The following is a 9,703-nucleotide window of genomic DNA, read 5'->3' on the forward strand; positions in this document are numbered from 1 at the left end:
TGGCTAAAGAGTAGAAATTCTGCACTTATTTGTCCCGCTACAGCACTAATTGCAGAAAAACTTCACTACCTACCCAGCCACTGGCTAAATGGTAGTGATTATGCATTGTTTGACTAGTAGCAAAATATCAGAAAAACTTCACTATTTACTCGGCCACTGGCTAAATAGCAGACATTCTGCACTGTACGGCAGGTGGCTGTGCAAAAATCAGAAAGAGTAGAGATTCTGTACTGTTCGGCTGGGTGCCCTGCAAATTACAGAAACACGTCACTATTTACTTGGCCACTGACTAAATAACAGAGTTTTTGTACTGTTTGGCTAGCAGTCAAGCAAACAAAATCTTCACTCATTACCCGCCTGTTGGCAAAACAGTAGACATGTACAATTAGGCCAGCAGCCATGTAAACAGCAAATAAATTAATATATAATGTTTATGTGGCTGCTGGTTAAATAGTGACATTCATAAATTATTTGACCAGTACCCCGGCAAGTAGCAAAAAAAATCAATAGTTATCCAGCAGCTGTCTAAATAGTAAGAATGATGTACTGTATTGCTGGTGGCCTAGCAAATCACTTGAAAGGAAGCTTCATTATTTACCAGGCGGCTGGCTAAATAGCAAATAGTGTGCACAACATGGGTAGTGGCCATGCAAACAGCAGAAGAACTTCACCATTTACCCGGCTGCTGTCTAAACAGCTTACAATTTGGTTTATTATGCCTTATGCAGATTTCTACAGGCACTTACATCATGTAGAACTGCAGAGAAGTAGTGAAAACAACTGCATTCATCCCCTTAAGAAAGTTAGGGTCCTGCTGTATTATTTCGTTTGGAAACATTGATCACAAATTCCACACATAGGTTTTGCGAATGGAATAGTATGTTGCAAATTGGCATAAGTACTGTTATACAAAATACTGATTCACAGGGGTTTGCAGAACCTGCCTAGTTATAATTCATTAGGCAGGTGCCAATTTGCAACCTTCTGTGTTTGGCTTGTAATCAAAACAGCCCATGTTCCTTACAGGAACCAGTTCTGCTTTGAAAAAAAGGTTTGAGTTTTGGAAAACGTCTTCCCCCTAGGCTGCTAGCATGATTCCAAAGGAATAGGGTCGTAAAGGAACCCCTTCATATTTGCAAATTAATTACAACACAAATTCAGGGTTGTTGGCTCATAATTGGTTTGCAACAGTAACTCTAGCCATGAACTATCAATAAATTCCTTTCCAAATTCGAAACGGGAGGGAGGAAACCCCTTTCATGAATCCTCCTAGTGCAATTCTGAAGCGATTGCGAAACTTCTCTTACTAGTCGAAATACATTTTCCATCTCATAAAAAGGGTTTTGTACATAATAATAGGCACTGTTGTGGCCACAAACTCTGTGATTTTGTAACATGTGGCCCTTAGTGCTAAAACTGGTTTAAATGCAGGCACTAACTTATAGGTCTAAAGGGCAAAAATGTTTGAATGTTTCTAAGTTATTTTGACAGACATGCCACAGAATGCCACTCTATTGAGCCCTTTATGTAGCTGTCTTGTGCTCCGCAAGTGCTCCTACTCCTTTAAGTTACCTACAGAGGTGACTAATGATAAAGATGATTAGAACCTTTTCAAGAGTAGTTAAAGTGGTTTACTTTTCTAAAGCTATGTACTCGCTCTTACTTACCAAGTCATGGAAAGGACCCAGGGCCAGATATAGGATTATCTAAAGGCTCCATGTTACCAGAACACTGCTTTTCTGCAGCAAATCGGTGCATTCTGGAATAATTAATTAATTCTGGCCAATGCTCCCTCTAATTTTTTTCCACTGTGTGCGGCAGTGTAAGGTCTCTGTGCGCTGCAGCCAATGATATGTGCGCCAAGAAATTGGCCATTCATGCGAGCGCAGTGCATAACTACCAATATCTTTGGCATTTGCCTCTCCATAGCTTTGTTTTTCCACTAAAGCAAAAAAGGGACATTTGTGTACACATTGCTCCATGTAATAGGGCATTAAGGCAGTTTTGTGACCTGGGGGCACAACCCAAGGACATGACCTGTTGAGTGCCACCTACACCCCAGTTAGAGAAATCAGAAATCAGGAGGATGAACCATTATGAAACTTTAATGAATACTCTCAGCGTGCTACAGAGGACGATGCACATCAAATACAGCACTTTGTACAATTAGTTAACATTTACAATTTGATGAACACACTACTGATAAATGCCATGAGGCTCCTGCCAAGAGACAGGCTGAGAAATGTTCTTACCCAAGCCACATGTGGACTGTAGGAGGACCCGCATCAGAGTTTAGACAAGTCTGGTGCCAACATTAGATGTGTGACATGTTTGTTTCTCTCGCCGGTCCTTGCCATTCTTCCAGTGCTGATAAACTCAGTCTAAGTCAACCTTCCCAATTGAGAGGTAGGCCTTTGTCCTCAGCAGCATTTCTAGGTGACTCTCCTAGAGTCAGTTTCTTAATTTGGACTTGATTACATTCATGAGGCTGAATCCTCATCCACAGTCTGCACTTAAAGCCTGGAAAGTTGCACAGACATCAACAAGCTGAGATACAACACTAACCTGTGCATCATTCCACAGAGTGAAATTCACCATGTCTTGAAAGGTCCTAAACAATCTGCTTTTTATATGTTCTGCCACCACATATTTATAATCTCTGTATTGCTGAATAACATCCTCAGGGGTGTCACCATCGCCCATGACCAATACCTTCTTATACTTTTCAACAAGTGTTTGTACATTCTCAGTCCCAAAATCAAATTGTGATTGTGTTGTTACTGCATGCAAACCAAAGCTTGTCCATTCCTTCAATTCATCTTCTGGGAACCTTCTTTCCATGTGCTCACATAGAAGTTTAATGAAAGATAACATCATCTCACTATCATACTCTCGGTGCTCTCTGTACAAAGCCATCAGATCTCTTACTGTGTTGCTCCAAAAGACAGTGTCACCCAAGTATTGTTCCTTTATTTGAACAATTTTAGCTCTTGCATATTGTACAGCTTCAACAGTGGCCAAAGAGCTTTTCTGAAACATTTGCACAAAGATGCAAGTTCACCCAGAATGTCATACAGTGCTGCAAAGGAAATATTGTAGTTGGCGTCAGATAGTGTTTTGTAGCAATATTTAGCAATTGGGTTACTCTCCTCAACTCTTTCATGATCAAAGTATTTGAGAGTAACCTCATAATTACACAAGAGTGCACCAACAGCAAAATGCCTTGAAAGCCACCACACTTCGTTGAGTGGCTGAAAGGAGACTGCTTCACATTCAGTGACCAAAGCAATTTCATTCAGCTTGGACTGCTTTACAGGTGAGCGGGAGAACACAGTGTAGACAGTCCTCAGTAATGTTTCCATTTCCCTGATCATCGGCACTTTTTTCCAGGCATCATCAACTTCTAAATCTTCTCTGTGTGCAACACAGTGTTGCTCAACTAGAAGGGGAATGGATTGTTTGAGGCGGGTAGCAACACCATTGTTCTTTCCCAGCATCACTGTTGCACCATCTGATGTAAACATGACCATTTTCATAAGGTCCAGCTTATTGGCAGTGTAGAAGTCTTTTACAGCAATAGTGATAGCCTCCGCGTTGCATGTACTCAGTTACAATTCCCCCAAATTCTGTTTTGTGCTCTGTTGATGTTACAGATTGGAATTTGAAGTAGAGGATGAGCAATTTTGTAACTGAAATATCTGTGCTCTCATCAATTATCAATGTGTGATACCAAGCACTGTGCAGTTCTGCAATTAAGTCAGAGTGAATCACGCTGTTGATTGCCTCCAAAAACTCAAAGGCATAGCTCTTGCTCCTCCAGTGGTCTGGTATCTTCACATACAATGCGACGTGGTCATGGATGTCTTGAACAGATAACATTGACGTGTTCATTTTGACTGCTAGTAACACATTATTGATGAGAATCTTTATCTCCTCATGCAGAGATCTTTGCCGTTTAACCACTTATAGTCTGTTTGCTCTATCACTGGCGGTTTCCGTCAGCATGGTGCACACTCCAAAACCCAACCTGGCAGCTGCACTTTTATTTCTTAGAGTCACCAAAGCAGATTCATGAACTTTGCTACATAGATGGCATTTCAAGTAGTCCAGCTTCCAGCCATCACTCCATTTCTTCCCAGTGGAAAAGTCCCCTGCAATCTTTGCTTCTTCACATACTTTGCAAATCAGGTCTACTTCTGGATTGTGTAGAAATAGCTCTTCCAGTTGTACGCGAACCTTGCTTCGTGACTTCTGTGTCTCAGTCTCCACAATGTCTTTCAGCCATTCTTCTTTGAACACAAGACAGCATTTCTTCCTTTGTGGTGAAGTACTGCTCTCTGCAGAAGTCACAGCTTTGTGCTTGAATATTTTGGTGGCAATCAGTCAGAGCCTACTATGCCGCAAAGCCTGCCAAAAAAAAGAGGAACATTTCCTAATGTGAGGAACATTATTTAAAGTTGGTTCTTATGCTATTGAATGCAGTCTACCAGACAAGTCTGAGCTATCTCTTAGAAAATGTGGCAAGTAATTACCTGGGCCTTTCTGTTTGTTCTTACACCTGCCTGTAGATGTAACACTATCTGCGATGTCTGCAATAGAAGAAAAAAATTGTTACAGCACATGCTTATGTTCAAATGTTTCAGATGTACTACAAGGAAAAACTACTGAATAATCACCTGGTCTTTCTGCTTGTAGTCACTTCTGCCTTTTCTAATCTATGATTAGCACTGTCTAAGAATCCTGCAAAAGGCCAAAAAAAGAGGTTGAAGAATGTTGTTATATTATAATGTACTGGGTGCATCACAAGTGAAATCTACCAAATAATTACCTTGTCTTTCTGCTTCTACTCACATGTGCCTTTTGAAATCTATGAGTAGTGCTTTTGGAGATGCCTGCAAGAGAAGAAAAGGTGATTAAAGTAGGTTGTCATATTCCACTGTACTTGGTGCACCACAATGGGAATCTGCAAATTTATTACCTTGCCTTTCTCCTCCTATTCACGTGTGCCTGTTCAAATTTATGTGTAGCAGGGTCTAAGATGCCTTTAAAAGAGGAAAAATTGATTAAAGTACCTGATTGTTTCAATGCCTCATATTCACCAGAAGGAAAAACGAGCAAATAATAACCTGCTCTTTCTGCTGCTTCTCCGGTATGCCCCCCTCCTCTATGACCAGAACTGTCTGAGATAACTGCAACAAAAGAAAAGATGGTTAACAGTTGGCTACAGCATGTTGCCATATTAAAATGTGCCAGGTGACCCAGATGGGGGACCTATCAAATAATTATATGGTCCTTATGCTTCTATGCGTGTCAGCTCGTTCAAATCTATAACTTGCTCGGTCCGACAAACCTGTAATAGAAGCAAAGGTGTGGATCATGAATGTGATTTATCTAGAGACCCTTAATCCCACCTGGAATGTCTACAGAATTACCTGGTCTTCCTTGGTACTCACACCTGTCTGTTCAAATTCAAATGTTGACTGTCTGTATTTGGAAAGAAGATATTTTGTATAGGTTATAGGAGTTACAAAAACAGTTCCAGAGCAATTGAATAGTTACCTGGGGTTTCAGTTTAGACAGACTCTGGTCCCATATTATCATCCATTTAGAAACCCACATCTTGCGTTAGACCTTCGATGATGCAGCCTTTACATGCCTCAAGTTATCTGCTCGCCCACTTGCTATGACTAATTGGAATTTATAAGGGTGGGCTACTGCGCCCCCTGGGAGCTCTCATCATATCGACATTAAGCAGAATTGGGTTTAGAAGAACCCTAAGAGGCACCACACCATAGTTCGCTTCAAAAAGAGCATTTGGGTGGGGGGAGAGTTACACTGCTTTGTCTCTTTTAGACAAAAAACGGCTTTAAACCAATCAAGTGCTAGACCTCCTACTCCACAGTCCTTCCATCTGTGGGAGACCATACTGAAGGACACTGTCACTGTCAGGTCCAGGAAAACAAACACTATGGCATCCCCTGTATCTAAAGTGATACAAACATCACCTAATGGCACCAGAAGATATTTTTACCGTCGTGAGATAAAGTGTGTCTGGAAAGAGGCCAGGAGACAATGTTGCTTGAGAAAGTAAGAAAGTTGTATTAACCACCGCTTCAAGAATATGAGCAGGAACTTCTTATAATGCTTTGGGCCTGTAGTTAGAAAGAATGGGTGGGGCATTATATTTCTTAATAAATGGAATCATGTGTGCATGTTTCAAGTCAAGAAGAGCATGACAGAAAGACATTGAGGGGCAGAATTATGAAAATTGGCACTGCACTTAGTGCACTCCCTAACACCACCATGTGTGCACCGTATTTAAAATATGGTGCACCATGGCAGTAGTTAGGGAACTAGCATCATACATTTTTACGCTAGTTCGGCGCTTTGCAGGGTTAGCGTAAAAAATGTTGCCTCTAATCCTGCAAAGAACCCAGAGGTCAATTGAAACAAATGAGAGACTCCTTTTAATGCCTTCTCTGAGCAGGCATTAAAACTCCTGGAAAAAATGACGCTAAGTAAGCTGTTAGATTTCTTTGAGTCATTTTTACGGCCCCCCCTAACAGGGGAACGCTCCACATAGAATTTGGCAGTGCGGAAGCAAAAATGGACGTGCTACGTAGTCATCTTAATATTCAATCCATTGAAATTCTTAAGCACCCAAAACATTCTCAAGTTGATCATTTTGAGGTTGAGCGCACAAGCGTTTTGACCTGTTGCGAGTATGGTGGGCTTTTAAGCATGCCCACCTCATGCCCATCACTTTCACTCGTTCGTCGTTTTGCCTTTCAAAATTCCTTTGTTATCATTGGTAAATGCTTTACGCTTGTCCCTTCTTGGGGAGGTGTTGGTACCGCCTTTCAGACTGACCCTGTTACATGGATAATTGCACGATTGCTGATATATTTGACTGTGAGCTAACTTCTTTTTCCTTTTGTCTCTTTCCTTCGCACTCATGCTCATGGCAGCCATGGTGCTTTGTATCGGCTCACTTTTGTCAACTAATGTTTTACTTCCATTTTCAATTTATGTGGCAAGAATAGTCCAGTTAGGAATTTACAACACCAATATCTCTAACTGGAGCAAATGAGAGACCAATTGCATTGCAAATGCTTATTAAACATTTATACTAAGAACAATATGTGGCTGCCAAATACAGAGTTGATGATGAAAAATCCGTTGACGTATTTCAAAAATGTTGCTGACGCAAAGTGTATTAGTCCTGCAACTCTTCAACTAACCTTTGACTTAATCATTACTATGTTTCAATGTATTTTTTTCAATAGTTAAGGAATTTGCATCGCATATATTTAGCTTGGAAGGGTGGTTCAGATAATTCCAATTTTGATTTCCACTGCGTATATTGCTGAACAGCAAAAAAGAAGGCTAGATTTGAATAGATACTAACATTTTGTAGCCTTGACTTACACTCCCGCCCAGTGGCCGCAATGGGGGAAAAGGACTAAATATTCTCTGTTGGTGGTAGAGAAGAAGGTGGTAAATAGATTTGGGCCAAATTCCTGCACGGTACGTAAAACGAAATGGAAGGGGCCTGTTCTGTTTTTCCGCACGTAGAACTGGGGCTGGACTGCTGTTTTCTAGGACGGAAAGAAAAGCCAAAAGCTCGGTTCATTTTAGAAGCACTGTGAAGGGCTGGACAAGGTATTCAACCACATGCTTTTTTGTTTAGGTTGAATGAAATTGCTCGGACCCCTTACAGCGCACTTCAAAACAACTTCCTCAGCAGACAGGTCTGTGTGCTACGCTTGCCAGCACCGTCCTCCTTACCGCTTTACAGGTATGCAGATGGATGAAGAGGAAGTGTATGTAGGCTGTTATTGGGACAAAGAGGCATGAGATAGATAGACATTAAGCAATCTTGGCATTTGGGATCCCTGGCATCCGGAAGCATCAGGAGCAGGCTCCTTCAAAAACACTTTGGTCTTCAAACCATATTTTAAACAAATTAAGCACGGCTGCATGCTGCCCCACCTTTTTTCCTCGCCCCTCTGAGGTCCGCAGCAGGGCAGCTTTGCTACTGATGAGCAGCTTCAGACTTGCAAAGTGTTACATACCATTTACTTCAATTCAGTGAAATTTCCTACCATTACCTCCCAATGTTTTCCTTGTCTGATATTTTCTTCTCACGGCAGTATATTTAACTGCTAGAGAAATGGAAACTAACCTGGCAATGTGTAATACCATACTCCTGCCTTGATTAACAAACACAGGAAAGCAAGAACCATAAAGCAACCTCTTCTTCCTCTTTTATCAGAGAAAAACATCAGGGACAGTAAAAAGAAGTAATATATACATGTTCACAAAAGGCCCTATAAGGTCACTGTTATACTGGACATTTAAACCTTTAGTTTAGGACTGTAGTCGTTCAAGTAGTGGGAGTCTGTGGGAACAAGGTGTGGGTCTCAAGACACCTGTAGTGTCAGATGAGAGAGGTCATGGGCGTGTGAGGAGTTTCTGCGACCTTCCCACAACCTGGCTGCACCTCTTGAGACCCAGAATGTCATCTAAGATCACAGTGATTTAGAGGGAACATTGGTAGTAAGTAGGTACTATTAGAGAAAGCAGTGGTGATTGGTGAAATTCGAAGATGGTGGTGCATAAGACTACATTAGCATGTATTGCATATGAGCAAGCATTGTGATTGCACGAAACGCAGGGAGGTGGCTAGGTGAATTAAGTGTTTTTTTGCAGAAAGTTGGCTATAATTTACTGGTCATGAGTCCGTACTCAGCATGGTCCACACAGGCATTCATGCTTCAGAGGTGTATATGGTGACTCAGTGAGTAGCCTTAAATTGTGAAACACTTGCCATTTAGAAATAGTAAAAGTATACCTTGATGAAGTACATGTCCACAAGTCATTGTAGGCACTTCAGAAACAACAGACAATTTGTGACCTAACACAGTTGATGAACAATGACTACCACGAACGCTGATTATGAATGTGTTGACTGTATGACTTTCTAATTGGGGCATGCTCAAAAACAGTTCTCAGGCGTCCCCTTTGCTTTAAAATGCTGAAAATCAACGTATGCTAGTGTTACATATTGGTCTTACCTGGGCTCCAGTTAGAACAGAAAAAGTTCACGAAGGTGCTTTTGCCGAGATTCTGCCGAACAACAACGTGCGCGCTTGTCGTGCACTTTACAGGGAACATTGGGCATGTGTTCTCCTTTGTAGTAGCAAAAACTCTTGAGCAGCCTCCGATTCTCAGTTAAAACATCTCTTAATTTTAGGCCTTTAGGAAAAAACAAAAAACTTGGCCGTTCTGCTAATATGTGACTCTCTGCTCCCTGAGGAATGGTGTTGTTGTATTTCCTTCCCTTAGCTGCAGAAGGCCCTCTGGAGTATTTATGTGCTTTACCAATTTAATAATAAAAATTGTTCTAATTACTCAGCTTGTCATAAGTAAATTGGTGGAAAACATACAAATTAACCAGTTGCAGTGTTTTACTAACCAACATCCCTACATTTCTCCTCTTTGGTTTCTCTTCAATTTATGGAACAACCCTAAAACAGTACTGGAAGATACTTTGAGATTTGTCAATGATGGTCATTCAGCCTTACTTGTTTTATATGCTGGGCTTATCATCTGCATTCAACACTTCTGCCGAGATTTTGCTCCACGCTGCTGGGCTCACAGTTACATTCCTTGATGGTAGGTGGGAGGTTCTCCTCCGGTA

General features: G+C 41.2%; 1 long non-coding RNA gene across 1 annotated transcript; it reads right to left on the reverse strand.

Annotated features, from left to right (window-relative positions):
- Positions 1-4,829: 4,829 nt before the first annotated feature.
- LOC138297321 (uncharacterized) lies at positions 4,830-5,328 on the reverse strand. The gene is made up of 3 exons (XR_011204025.1): positions 5,127-5,328; positions 4,979-5,042; positions 4,830-4,892 (listed from the first exon to the last, which is right to left on the reverse strand). It is a non-coding gene; the product is annotated as an uncharacterized lncRNA (long non-coding RNA).
- Positions 5,329-9,703: the final 4,375 nt, after the last annotated feature.

Source organism: Pleurodeles waltl, chromosome 5, assembly GCF_031143425.1.
Source record: "Pleurodeles waltl isolate 20211129_DDA chromosome 5, aPleWal1.hap1.20221129, whole genome shotgun sequence".
Lineage (NCBI taxonomy): Eukaryota > Metazoa > Chordata > Amphibia > Caudata > Salamandridae > Pleurodeles > Pleurodeles waltl.